Source organism: Pinus tabuliformis, chromosome 6 (genome assembly GCF_031772625.1).
Source record: "Pinus tabuliformis cultivar Carrire ecotype Pingquan chromosome 6, CPIR1, whole genome shotgun sequence".
Lineage (NCBI taxonomy): Eukaryota > Viridiplantae > Streptophyta > Pinopsida > Pinales > Pinaceae > Pinus > Pinus tabuliformis.
In genome coordinates, this window is record NC_142292.1 from 462,492,716 (window position 1) to 462,508,286 (window position 15,571).

Here is a 15,571-nt window from a genome sequence, read left to right on the forward strand (position 1 = left end):
TAGAGGAAATTGAAGACAAACGAGAATTCTTTACCTCTTCTTCAAGCTGAAAATTGACCAAGGCTTCTTTGGCAGAAAGGAGCTATGTCTCCAGCTCATGCATCATTTTCAGGTTCATATTTGCAATATGAAGTTGCCTCTCCATTTCCTGCAATTTGTCAGAAAGCAACTGCTTCTCTTCTTTCATGGAATTCAACTGCTCTCTAAGTATGATGCTCTTCCTTCCATCCACATACATTTCTCTCACCATATCCATCATGGTGAACAAGTATTTCTTCATGTCTTCATCAAAGAAGCCTGTGAAGAAAGAAGAATTTGAGGACTCACTTGTAGAAGTTGTCATTATCAGAATGAACAAAAGAACTTCAAACAAGATTAACAAATAGCTTATTCAAGCAACCTTTTGCAAAATACCTCTTGTGCTTCAACGATTGCTTTTAGGTCCTTTGGGATAAGAAGAATGCCTTCAACCCTTCTTCCTTCTTGTCCTCTCCTGGACTTAGCTTATCGATAGCTTTCCCCTCACCTCTGCAAACTCACACAATAGTCAGTTTACAAGCAGTCAAACAACTAAATTCTTTCTACTGTTTGAACACATTTCAAGTCAAACAAGCATGTAGATTGCTCTGTCAATCAAGCATCCTGCTCTAATACCACCTGACCTAAAAGGGGGCCCTAAAGGCTTCTTGTCAAGCATACAAGAACCTCTCCCACTCGAAAGCTTATATATTCCCAAGATCTATGCTTATGATTGATAATTTGTGGAAATAAGAACTTGAAATAGGTGTATGCTTGTGTTTGTCTTTAGACTGTTCAAGTGCTTATGTACATTTTCTTATGCTAATGTAAAACACACATAAAAGTAAATAAAATGCAACAAATAAGCAAACACATAGGCAACAATATAATTAGGAGTTCACCCAAAACTCTTGGGCTACATCTCCGTGAGCTCTAGTCATCTCAACTAGGCTCTTTGGGATTATGGCTTAAATTCTTTTACAAGTTCCAAACTTAAATCCATTGGTTTACAACTGAACCTATGGGTTTAGAATACCATCTTATCCTGCTGGTTGCCCATACTCTACAGATAGATCTAGGCTTCTCTGGACTAGACTCCTTCAATCAGCACTCTGAGCTATCTTGAGCTCTAGCTCTCACCAACTCCCTCAGAGTTCTTTCACTGTCTCTGGAATTCCTTCTTCTGTCTTCAGCACACATCGGACACTAGCAACAGCTTGATCATTTGATCTCTTTGTTGTTCTGACTTCCTTACAGCTTCATGGCTTGTAGAAGTCTGCTTTGAGCTCTCTGGCTCTAAGGCTCTGCCTCCAACCTCTGGTGGCTTCTACTTCTGCTTGGCTCTCTAGCTCTGCAGCTTTCTTGCCCTCTAGCTCTCTGACCTTCAAGCTCTCCCTTAACTCTGCTACGCTCAGCTCTCTGGCCTTTGGGGAATCCTCCAACTCTGCAATTTCCTATCTGTTTCTCTGTGTGTAATCATTCTTCTGCCTCTACGTTTCTTCAACTAGCCCTCTGGCTCGCTGGCTCTGTGACTAGCCATCTGGCTCGCTGGCTCTGTGGCTCTACGTATTACATAACGCATCATTGTTACAGAAATGCACCATTACAACGTGGAACCAAAATGTTGTAGGAATAGGGACCGTTTCACAATGAAAAGAAACAAGCGGCCTTTATTCGAGCAAATTCCCGAAAACGGAACAAAATTCCAATACACAGAGATAATACATGGAAATACGCTATCAGGTGCAAAAACCAGACTTCAACTGGAATGCAAGTTCCGCATCTATTATCGGGCCTGTTTCCTTTTCACATATCACGAATCGCATGGCGTAGGCCAAAACAACCCAATACACAGGAAATACATAGAAATCTCATAATTCCAGATTTCAAAATTTATGAAATCGTATCCATAATTCTATCGGGTCCGGCCTCTTTATTTCAAATTGCATGTCGCACGGTGAAATGCTTAAAACCCATGAATTTGACAAACACACTAAAATACAAAGGAAATCCATTATCGGGTGTCAAGCCGAATCTCAAACGGTATGAAACTGCGTCTATAATTTCCATCGGGTCCACCTTTTATCGGCATATCGCAAGTCACGTATCACAATGTTCATTGGCCCTTTGTATCGGGGATCACTGATCGCGATTGCTGATCAAGTCAGGACTGTCCATTCTTTTTTTGATCCAATGGTTGATATCGCACATTGCATATCGCTAGCACTACAACCCAGGAGTTCTTTCCATATACCATGGAACAGCCGACGCCAATCCGCCAATGCAATCATCGCATATCACAATCGGCTCTACCTAGGTCCCAATATCACTCTAAGGCCTACCTCTAATGCGATATGTTGGAGATCGCTATCGGGGGAGTCCTTCTGCCTTTGGTATAAGTACTCCTTTTAACCCTTCTGATGTGATTTTTCCATATAAGGCCTTAAGCCCATTTTTGTAAGAATTTGCCTCCTTTTCAAAGGACAATGGATAAACTTCTTATTACAATAACTTCTTCATCCGAAGTCCATTTTAGCCCATTCAAATTGCATTAGATTCAAATTGAAGAGATCTATGCAATGGGACTATTTCCAAGAGCATCCCTTGATTTTCATTTTCCTCTGTGAGGAACATTTTTAGACTTAGAAGTCTATTCTAGATCCTTTTTGGATCAAAGGTTGAACTTACATAGATTGCAAGAGGTTGAATATCTTGGAATGTGATGGTTAAAAGAGGGGTTAAACGAATTATGATCATCAGATTCTTAGAAATTTTCAAAATATGCAATCCACAGAAAGATACCTTTCAAACTGGGTGCAAAAGAAAGACACAGTTGTGTTAGGTAGAAAGACGAATCATTTTATTATTTATTTATTGTTCTATGAGAGGAGCTAGGGCTGTAAATTTTAATGATCAGATGTTGTTGAATAGCAAGTTTTGAAACTGCATTATAGACCTCTTAATTTACGTGGTTGCTAACGAATTATGCAAGAAGTTGGAAATGGTAGGATACTCAACCAACATGATTACATACTTGCAAGAAGAACTTCAGTCACCACCAGTCATGGATACCAGCACTCTGACCAATTTGGGTGGCACAGAATGTTTGATACCATTGTTGGGAGCGTTCATAGTTGATGCTTATGTGGGAAGTTTATGGACTATAGCAGTGTCTTCAATAATTTATCGAATTGGAATGGTGATGTTAATTATATCTTATATTTTGCCTAATCTGCTCCCTCTTCCTTGTAGTAGTAGGGAGGTCTGCAAGCAGGTCTTGGCTAAGTAGTTAAGTATCCTCTACTTTTCCTTGCTTATAACAACTCTAGGTTCGAGGGGCACACACCCATATGCATGGTAGTATTCTAAGTTGATTAGTGTGACTAGAAGGATCCCAGGATAAGGGGGGAAATGTGGATTTTTTTCAAGTGGTATTACTTTTGCATGGGGCTCTCCATATTGCTAGCAGTGAAGGTGATAGTATACATTCAAGAGAATATATGATATGGGGATAGGACCTAGGAATACCCACAGCAGCCATAGTATTTTCCATCATTTTATTTGTCATGAAATTCCTTTGTACGGATGGGATCTCACTGATTGCAATTGTTACAAAACTCCTCTGTGTAATAATTTTAAGTCAATGGTATCCCATTGATTGAATTTGAATTTGAGGTATGGAAATTTAGTTAAATTTTAATATCACACACTTCAATTGTATATTCACATCAAATAATGTTACATATAAATACATCTAGTGTTGTCTCAAGATATATAAACTAACTTGGACACACAATCACTTGGTTGAGATAATATCTCAACCACACACCAATCTAGGAAACAATTAGATCTTAACAACTCCTAAATTATAGGAACATACTCCTTTACATAGAAAGAGTCACAACTGAGACAAGTAGGAACTAAATTTCCAAGTCGCCCCCTTAATGAATACTTGTCTCAATCTCAATATGAAAAGATCTACATCTGGTCCAATCTGGTAATTATACCTTGTACCTTGTTCACGCAACTGTCGATGTCCATATAAAGGAACAATCATCTACCAAAATGCATGGGTTCCCAACCGCTGCAACCACCAGTCTACTAGGAAGTCCTTCACATACATGGTTCATCCAACCTCTCGATGAACTCTCCCTAAATATAAAATTTCACCTCATGGAGTATAAAACCAATATGGTCCACCCTGGTGTATCCATCCCATATGACACACTCTCCTAGGGTGTTAAAAACTCTCTAACGGAGGGAACACATAGTAAAGGGGTATACATGCCTCCCTAGGTCTTACACCCGGTATCTAAAACATTTCAAGGACCACAGCGAACCATTATAAAAAAATATATGACATGTAGATTTTCTATAATTACAATGTGTGAGTTGTACTTTATCACAATCATGAGTCTATTCTACAAACTCAAACAAATTTTCACTATGTTGCAGATTTTGCAACCAAATTTGATCCTTCGTTGCTTGGATCCTTTACTACTCATCTCGAATACACCACACCATTCATACGTTGGAACACACCACTTCTTTCCCACTTGAATGTCATAGTCTTTTTCATTTTGAGTTTTTGGCATTTAATTTTGGCATACTAGTCTTGGATCTCCATGCTTACTTATCATCCGTTAGAGTTACAAATTCTAACAAAATGACTTCATATTGAGGTCATGAATTTCAATATGTATACAAACTTCCAAGACATATTCACCTTCACCCATACCAAGAAAAACAATGCCAAATAACAATACAAGCACAAGCAATTACCATGATTTTATAAAAAAGTTAAACTTTATCCTCAATCGTGGACACCACTATATCGAACACTCTGCTGACTATGGCACGGATTACCATAGTCATCAGCATCATCCCATACACTTTCTTTCTCCCAAGTTTGTCATCAAGCCAGCTGAAGAAAAACCAGCCCACAAACGTTCCACACAGGGCCACGCCATTCACTGTTGCTGACACACAACAAGGTCAACAACCCCTGTTTTTTTCACACAACACCAGTCGATTCAACAGGGACTAGCTACCCACAAATTTTTGGAGCAACGACCTCTGATACCACAACACCTCTATCTCTAGCCCAAGTGGGTAAGATTTTCTGATTGAAGGGCTTGATCACATGGCTCTGCGTGTCATAATATTCTCCACCTCTTCCCATGGCTATTACAACCGAATAAACCTATTTCTCCACGACCAAACTTGCAACAACTTAGATATTTAAGCTCATTAATTTTGATTATCTAAAGGATGGTTCTTCATTAAGAATTGAATGCCAAAAAACAATTCTTCAATAAAATACAAATTCAAAGAATTGTTTCAGATTTGAGTTGTTAAACCATTCAATTCTTTAAATCTTGAGCAGCTTTGGATCCTAACATCCCCTGTAAGGATTGGAGAGCGATAGTAAGCAACAACGATCGGCCCCAACCTTCAAACCTTGGAGGAAAATCTTTTGTGGAACTCATTTCTACGAAAGAGATCCTTACACACAGCTGCAAGTTAGTAACAGATGCGAACACTCTTGTAAAGTTAAGAATAAGAAACGAGTTCCCCGTGCGAACGCTAGATCTATAACAAAAGTGGCGATGCCGACATTTTAGTACTCTCCGACTGTATAACAATAATCTCAAAGAAAACAAAACTTTAGTAGAGAAATATTTCGCTCTAAAGCCCTTCGGGTTGACGAAAATAAGGCAGATGAAAACCCTCAAACCTATCCACTTGCGGATCACCGATGACAAAGCACAAGGATGCGAATGGAGATGGGGTGGAAAACGCCAATGTGCGAATTCGCCTTAATATCCAATATCCATCTGAGCTCAATATCCAACTAAGCACCCTCTGTTGCACCGACTAGAACACACAAGAACGCTTTGTGATGCGGAAATAAACACCAGGAAACACACCACTCTCGATCACCCATTACAAATGCTCAATCAGTTAGGGACTCTCCAAGCATCAAATCCCCATATCGTTGTCACGAATCTATTCCACAATTTTGCACCACTGGGATACTCTTTGCATAGCTAAATCTATGGTTCCAAACCACACGAATCCTTACCTCAGAGCTCTAATGTTGTGCAACAAAGTACAGAGGCTGCAGGAGTGGCTCACTCATTTTGGCTTCACTGTACCAGTTTTATTCAAACAAAAAATGATGAATGCATCAGTCATGAAAAATCGACCCAGGCACAAAAAGTATTCTCTTCAGAGGCACGAATAGGTCACTCAAACTTCAGCTCACCAGAACACCGCCCACACTGTTGTTGTGGGCAGATCCAAGATCAGACACTGCATGTTGTCTTCGATTTAATCCCTGTCAGATTGGTGACAACATATCTCTCCATGCTACTTCACAAACAGGAACCAGCTGACCTCCTACAAATACGATGACCAGACACCTACTCCTTCAAACCTTATCACTGACTCTGGTGGCCCTTATTATGTGATCGACTATGCATATAACAAAGCACCTTGCACACAGCTCTATGACACAGCTCAACTGGATTCCCCTCCATAACACAACTCAACTTGATTCCTCTAGAATCAACTACATGGGAATTTGAACAGATCGATCCTTTCCTAAACATTGAATCCACTCACATTGGCCATCACACCATTCGGCTCGTGACCAATGACACGATTTATATCTGAAACTGGCTAAATTGCACCTCACTACACGAGGTCAATAATACACACTCTTTGCATGGTCTGTCACTACCTCAACGTTATTAACAATCCACCCTAGTTGCCTCAACCTTCAATCTACAACTTCAACTTTGTTAATGCACCCAATAGTAGCAACAAACTTAGCCTCAAGCCACAACAATCACCCCTCTCTAATTTGTCTAGTCAATGCTCCACAGTCACTCTAGTGCACCCAGCTCACCTCCACAAACACCGACAACATTGTTACAACTTCACATGGCCTACGCTTACTAGTTTACATTTCAACGAGCAACAGTTCACCACCGTTGCTCACTTGCTCAGCCTCAAGGTGATATAATCACCAATTCCTTCTCCAATCAGCGCTTCAATTTCAGCCACCAAGGCTCACCACAAACCCAACTCAGCCACCAAGGTTCTCAATCTAGCCACCAAGGCTCAACTCAACCACCAAGGCTCATCACAGACCCAACTCAGCCACTAAGGCTCTTCAACAAAGCCAATAGATCTCAAACAGATCTCCAGACTAGCTAAACAAGCATTGAACACAGGAAATGGTGAGGCAACACTCACATAGAGACGTTGCCCATATTGAGTCTATTAATCACTCACCGTAGGCTCTTCTCTAGAGCACGCAACAACGCACAGGTCAGATCTGCAACACCGAGATCGTAAGCTGCTCAGAGCAAAACTGTCAACATTTCAGCCATAAGTTTTGCAGGTCCAACACCACGCAATCAATTCCACATCGTGATAACTCTACATAATGCTTAACTCGGCTGCTTTCTCCAGCTCAACAAGCACTTTCTTCAGCAGGACAACTATGGTTAGCAACTCACCTCTACTCAACAATATTAGCAATTTTGGTGACATCTGCCCAAGTTGCTTCACACAAAGACCAGTGTTTCTGATCGGGTTAGTTTTTACTCTGGTGCTGAACAAAAAGAACAGATTTCCAATGCTTCACCGTTTCACCAACAGCGTGACCACACCAAATAGTAGCGTAGCTCTTCACGGCTCTCAAAGCAGCATAATGCTTTTCCTGATGCATAGGTTATTTTCTCAGCAGGGACCAATTTAGAAAACTGATAGCACACCAAAAAAGACACAATAGGCAGGAAACAACCTAGCCACAAGCAAGATCTAATATAGATTCACGCGACTCTATCACTCAACCACAATCAACACCAACGTAGGCATTCCAGGAGCGCAACCTCACCACTAAGTGGTCAGCACGATTGGTCAACGCAATGGATCATCCCTCCAATAGATCCACCCTACAGCAGCCACCTTTGAATTTCAATCTCTAACAACCTTATACCTCTCCAATGAGCAGGCATCGTCAGCTCCTGTATAGTGCGCAACTTACAGCAAATAGATCCAAGCTCTCACGGTCAAAGTATCCAATAGGTCTCAACTTTTCAATAATGTAACATCGTTGATTCCTCTCTTTCACAAACCCAACCTCACAATAGTGGCAACAATGATGCCCTCGCAATGATCTCAACAACACAAAAAAATTTATTCTTTGTAGGATTTACCTGGGCCCTCCCATGAGGGAGGCATACCCAAACCCACTCTAATACCAAGTTAAGTTTTCAAATCACACATTTCAATTGTGCATTCACATCAAATAATGTTACATATAAATACATCTAGTGTTGTCTTAAGATAGATAAACTAATTTGGACACACAATCACTTGGTTGAGAGAATATATCAACCACACACCAATCTAGGAAACGACTAGATCTTAACAACTCCTAACTAATAGGAACATACTCCTTTACATAGAAACAGTCACAACTGAGACAAGTAGGAATTAAATTTCCAAGTAATTTGATTTTTAAATATGTAAATTTATCATAAAATTTAGAAACCTTGTGAAACCATCAGATGGAATCAAGACAGAAACCTTTTGAAGCCATTGGATCCAAGCTTTCTCTACGAGGACAAGGAGAAAGATGCTTCCATTTCTCCAAGCGACTGCGTAATTCACATGAAGTAGCTAACATCTAGAGCCTCTAAAAATTTTCTTGAAATTGTTATGTTCTGTAATCAAACTTGCAAACCAATTATGATCATCAAAAAACCAGACTATTTCCATGGACATAAATAGTTTCGGAGGTATTTGCACATTCCTTACGAGTTTTCTATGGTTCGTGATGAAGTAAAGTTGTAGATGAGTTATACATAATAGTTAAAAATTTTGTCATAAAGCATACGTTTTTTTCCTTACACTCGTGGGTCATTACTGAGTGTATCATGGTGTCTTTGGAGGCATTTATACAGCAACATGATGAAGTGGAGCTATCTGCTTCAGGAATGGGTTTGCTAAAAATTCCATTCCAATGTGAACTTGTTTAATATATCTTTTGATGTGATTATAATATTTTTTGGTGTGATTATAGGATTCTAGATCATAGGGTTATACGGTTTTAGAAACTTTTATATCTAGAAAATGAGAGCTACTTGCTACTAGATCTTGTTAAATTTCACACGTTTGTGATATGTTTGATTTTGGTTCTAGATTATTTTGCATAGTTTCATTCTTAAATGATCAAATTGTTTAAGAACTTTCATCTGTTACTTATTGTGTCAATTTTCTTGACTTTTTACTTCTACCTAATGTTCTTAGTATGTTTATGAGAGGTATAAAAAGTTTTAACTGCTATAAGTTTCTTTGCCTATATAATTACCATCGTTACCTCTAAAACCTTGGGAGTTGACTAACCCTTTTTTAGGTAAGGATTAAGGGTGGTCTTGGTGGGTTTTAGGGTCGATACTTCAATTTGGTTTTGATACTGTTGAGACCCCTTACATATTTGGAGGATTAGACTTGTAAAAAAAAGAAATATTCCGTTTATAATTAAAGAAAAAAATAAAATATACAACAAGATTATCCCTTTCATGTTGATTCAACAACATATTTTAAACAAAATTATAAATAAAAAGAAAATCTTTAGTTGTTGTTTCCCTCTTGTAGTGGACATCTCAAGACCATGCCAACCTGCCAACTAGGAACAACCTATCTAGCTTCCTAGCACATGAAACTTCGATAAATTCCCTAGCCCTCCAAGCCCATGTCCAAAATCGCAACCATAGTGTGTGGATGTCTAATCACCAACTTTCAACCACCTTATTAGATCCATTTTATCTACTTCCAACTCCAAAATCTCCTTAAAAAGTTTCCCCCATAATCTTCATTTACCCCCTCCACTCTCTAGAAACCAAAAACCCTATAAAAAACACCCTCATCCTCGGAGATGGATCCTTCTCCTTATCGCCCCCTACTGAGTGTCTCACCTACCCCATTTAAGATTTTTCTACCTCACTCATGAAATCCCTCTCAAATATCTCTCAAGCCCATCCTCATAACTCTCTCACCTACTTCATTGACTTCATGCTCTAAGAACCTTGGGTTCTTCCCTCAAGGCACAACAATTCATTAGCTCAAGTAATAACAAATTAGTGATAAGGTCAAATCATTAATTCAACTGTTCAATGTAAATCAATGGATTACATAAGAATCCTATTTAATTTAAATGTAAATTTAATTACAAGAAGATCTATATCATTAATTATTAATCACGATTAAGAGCTCATCATTTAATTAATCACTAATCAAGTTTAGGACTAATCATAATGTCACATTAGTTAACTTTAATCAATATTGAGATTTAATCATTAAGTTATGTATTATAATTCAACTATCATAGTAGACCATAGAATACTAGTGTAAGTTTATGTGAAGTGTCAGTACACATACCTCGTATGTATACTAATAACACTAATAATGATCTATCGTAGTAGGTCATAAAATACTAGTGTATATGTGTGAGATGTGGGTATGTAGCTAGCATACATATATCTTGTACATATACTAATAATCTATTGCAACAATCAATCTCAGAACAAGTAGATTACAAAACCTATCATAGCATCATAAGATTAGGGAGTGAGCATTACCATTCATTATATTCATTCATACATCAAATATATGCATTCATAAATTGGGCCAGAGGCCTTATATTAAACAAGAGCTACATGCTAAAACAAGAATACAAGTTCATAAACTAAAACAATAAAACACTAAATTCAAAAAGTGGCTAAGCCTTTCCTCGTACATCCTTTTACAATACATTACAACCCTAATCAACATAATTGCTTCATTAAACGTCGGTTAGTTACAAAGATGGTTGCTCTTTTCAACTAATCCATTACAATTAAAGGATTAGTTACATTTCACGATGTAATATAATTTTTTTAATATGTGATGCAAAACAATATGCAATGGAATACATTACACACACAACAAAACTTGTGCATAACACATTCTCATACACACTTCAAAACTTGAACCTACCTTAGTATGAATACTAAGATGCTCATTTTTCTTTTTAGAATGATTATCATAATCCAAAACCTATTCACATTTTTAACTTCCTGTTGACATGTTTTCTAACTTTGAAAATCCATAATCATTGACTTGTTAACCCACAAATGATGCTTAACCCATACAAGTCCATGGAAGGTTGGTTTAGAAAGATTTTCAAGAAATGAACAAAGAGACTTCATAAAAAAAAACCCAAAGAGATCAAAAGAATACAATTTTATATTTTATATTTCTCCTTTGGAAAAAAAATATGACTACAATTTAATATCTATTTGAATGAGATCCAAATTTAAAGCCAATTAAGTACTATTATAATCCCTAAATTAATTTCGATATCAATAACTAGCCATAAATTTATAACTTAACAAAAATTGAGACTTCCCATAGCACACTCACTAAAAGAATCCCACTCAAAAAAATTATATACTACCCTTATTAATCTTTATAATCTTATCCTAATAAATACATCTCATGTGTAAAAAATAAACTTACATTTAAAAAAATAACAAACTATCGACCCAACTACTCGAAACATCCAAACATGTACCCTGGAAAATCGACGTTTAAATATCACCATGAACAATAAAGTGCTTCCATTTTCTTTGACAATAAAGTGAATGAGCAAACTTATGTGGGGCCACGTTTGACATTATGTAACTATAAAGTTAACGAGCAAACTTACGTGCGGCACGTCTGACACTCTGGTTTTCTGACTTCACGAAAATCCATATCCATATTTATTGACTTGTTGACCCACGAAGGTTCTCCTACTGACGCAAGTCCATGGAGCATTGGTTGTGCAAATATATTAATCGCTTGTGATGAATATGCCAACAAGGTGCCTCCACAGAAAACTGAGAGAATCTGCAAGAAAAGATCAAGAAAAATGGCTGGCACCCAAATGGAAAATGCATACGCCTTTGTATTATTGCGTAGATTGTTGCTCTGTTTGCAGTGTTATTGCATGCCAGAGGAAGGCCAATTGCTATTGCAATTCAAGGCGAGTTGGAATACTAGTGGGGCACTTAGCGATTGGACAACTAGTGACAACTATTGTAACTGGACTGGAGTCACCTGTGATGGAAACAACAAGTCTGTTGTGGGTATGGACCTTCAAAACTTGAATATCAGTGGGACAATTCCTTCCAGTATCGGTCAATTAAGTAATCTGAGGGACTTGAACTTGTACTCAACATATTTTGGTGGGGATTTTCCTTCTGGGCTGTAAATTGCACCCATCTTCGAAACTTGAATTTGTCTAAGAACATGTTTGTTGGGTTCTTGTCGGATGAGATATATAAACTGGAGGAGCTGGTGCTATTGGACCTTTCAGCCAACAATTTCTGTGGGGATATCCCTGCTGGATTTGGAAGGTTGCCTAAGCTTGAGGTGTTGTTCTTGCACTCTAATCTGTTGAATAGTACTGTTCCTTTCTTCCTTGGAAATCTCTCTTCGTTGAAAAACTTAACACTGCCCAACAACCCTCTGTCTCAAGGGGTGATCCCACATGAGCTCGGGGAAATGACAAGGCTACAGCAGTTGGGGATGAGGAGTTGTAATTTAGTGGGAGAAATTCCAGAGTCATTAGGGAATATAGCAGGTATGGTGCTCTTGGACCTCTCAAAGAATCAATTGACGGGCAGGATCCCCAACAAATTGATGGTCCTTTCAAACATGACAGATTTGCTTCTATATGACAACAATTTATATGGACCAATTCCAGACAATATCTTTAATCTTAAGAGTCTTGTGAATTTGAATCGCCAGCTCTCCGGGTCTATACCCTGTGAGCTTGATAAGCTTACTAATTTAGTCCATCTCAAGCTTTTTAGCAATAAGCTTAGAGGACAAGTTCCCCTGGGAATTGGGATGGGTTCTAAACTTGTTGAGTTTGATGTATCAACGAAGGAACTCTCGGGTCCTCTTCCACAGGATGTCTGCAATGGTGGAGTACTGAGAGCTTTCATTGTTTTTAAGAATAAGTTTAGTGGCAGCCTGTCTGAATTTCTTCGAAATTGCCCTAGTCTAACTACTGTCGAAGTCCACGATAACCAGCTAAGTGGTGAAGTTACTCTGGGTTTATGGATTTCTCCTCTCCTCAGAGAATTCAGATTAACAAACAATGCATTCCATGGCCAAATTCCTGCTCAAATCACCAAAGCGGCCAATTTGTGGGCGTTGGAGATATCAAACAATCAATTCAGTGGAACAATTCCCTCTGGCATTGGACAACTATGTAAATTCAGCAGCTTTATGGCAAGTCACAACAATATATCAGGGACTATTCCAGTGGAACTCACTAGATTATCCTCACTGCTGAAACTTTCTCTTGATCACAATATGGTGTATGGGGAGCTTCCTGAGACAATAATATCATAGAAACATCTTTCACAGCTTGACCTTGCCAACAACCGCATCACGGGATCAATTCCTGCATCTCTTGGGTTGCTGCGTGTTCTTAACAGCCTTGACCTCTCAAAAAACTTGCTTTCAGGGAAAATTTTCTCGAGTTAGATCATCTCAAGTTGAGTTTTCTGAATTTGTCCGGCAACCACTTGTCTGGTTCTGTTCCTGTTGATTACAATAATCTGGCCTACGATAAAAGTTTTCTTGACAATTCGGGCCTTTGTGGAGGTGGGCAATTAAAGCTACCTTCATGTTTCCAACAGAAAGACAAATCTGAAAGCAACCTATATAGGGTATTGATTGCAGTTATTACTGCAATAGCAGTAGTCTCCTTGATTTGTATATGTTTCTTTTATAAGAAATGCAAGAATTTTGATCGAGTCAAATCAAGCAGAGAGTCATGGAATCTTACAGCCTTTCACAGGGTGGAATTCGACGAGTCAGATATTTTGAAGAGATTGACAGAAGATAATGTTATCGGAAGTGGAAGTGGAGGTGCAAGCAAGATGTACAAGGCAAAACTGGAAAATGATAATATTGTTGCTGTGAAAAGGATCTGGAACAGCAAGAACCAAGACATGGAATTTCGAGCAGAAGTGGAGACTCTAGGGAAAATTAGGCATGCCAACATTGTTAAACTGCTTTGCTACATATCTAGTTCAGATTCTATCTGTTAGAGTATGAACACATGCCAAATGGTAGCCTGTATGAATGCCTTCATACTTCTCAAGGGAAAACATTGGATTGGCCTACTCGATTTAAGATTGCTCTTGGTGCTGCTAAGGGAGTGTCCTACTTGCATCATGGTTGTTCCCCTCCAATAATACATAGGGATATCAAATCATATAATATATTGCTGGATTCTGAATTAGAGGCCCATATTGCTGATTTTGGTTTAGCTAGAACTGTAGAGAAGCTGGGTCAGGAGAATGTAATGTCAATGGTTGCTGGCTCATATGGATATATTGCCCCAGGTAAGAATTTTATACAGTCGAACAGTTAATGTTTCTGATTATATGTTTGTATTAACCCAATGTGTCAGCCAACAGAAAATAAACAGTTCTAGCTGAAATGATCTAATTGATGGACGTGTGCGGAGTATGCTTACAGCTGCAAGGTGAATGAGAAAAGTGACATATACAGCTCTAGCGTGGTCCTGCTAGAGCTTGTGACTGGTAGGAAACCCATTGATATAGGGTTTGGAGATGACTCGGACATTGTTAGGTGGACTCAGAAGCAGATTCACATGGCTATTAATAACGTCCTGGATTCACGAGTAGCGAGTTCACATATGGAAGAAATGATGCATGTGTTAAGGTTGCCTCTGAGATGCACTAGCACTCTGCCTATCAATAGGCCTTCCATGAGGGAAGTTGTGGAGACTCTGCTTAGATGAAGAAATTAGGAAAGCAGCAGCTACCACTTTGTCTCCCCCATCTCAAGAGGAATTCCAGTCCGTTTAGATCCAAGTCTACATACACTTCCTCTTCCTCACACACTAGCACAAGTTCATTTAATGACAATAGTAAATACATGTGGCATGTGACATTGAGGTTAATTTTATCAACAATATCAGTGATGCCCTTTTCCTTCCTGGACTGTCGGAGAATTTGATTTGTAGAGCAGTACGGGATCTCTATCTTATATTGGTTTTATTAGATTGTTCCAAACAGAATTTACATCTATCCAACGGAAGCATTTCATCAGTTCCTTGCACAGAGGCATTCGCTCTGCCTTGAAACACCAAGAGCAACGTTGCAGGCAAAGAAAAAGCCCATTGGGTACTAGCAAAGACACCAGGAGATCAGCGGTCCAGATTTGGTAACAACTCACAACTAGAATTTCAGTTTCTCCATAGCAGCACTAATATGAGTTGCCATTCTGTAGCATAGCTTTCAAAACAAGCAATCCTTGGAGTCCCTATCACTGAGCTATAGTGTATAATAGACCATTTTGGCAACCCAACTGTAAAATACCTTTTGCAGGGTAGCCTGTTTTGAGATTTTTCTAGCAAAGAGATGATGATGGAATGGATGTCACACAATGTGTCCCATATACTGAG

At 38.7% G+C, this 15,571-nt stretch overlaps 1 pseudogene; it reads left to right on the forward strand.

The window, feature by feature from the left end:
- The first annotated feature begins 11,989 nt into the window (after positions 1-11,989).
- On the forward strand, positions 11,990-15,123 carry LOC149259308 (uncharacterized; annotated as a pseudogene).
- The last annotated feature ends 448 nt before the right edge of the window (positions 15,124-15,571 follow it).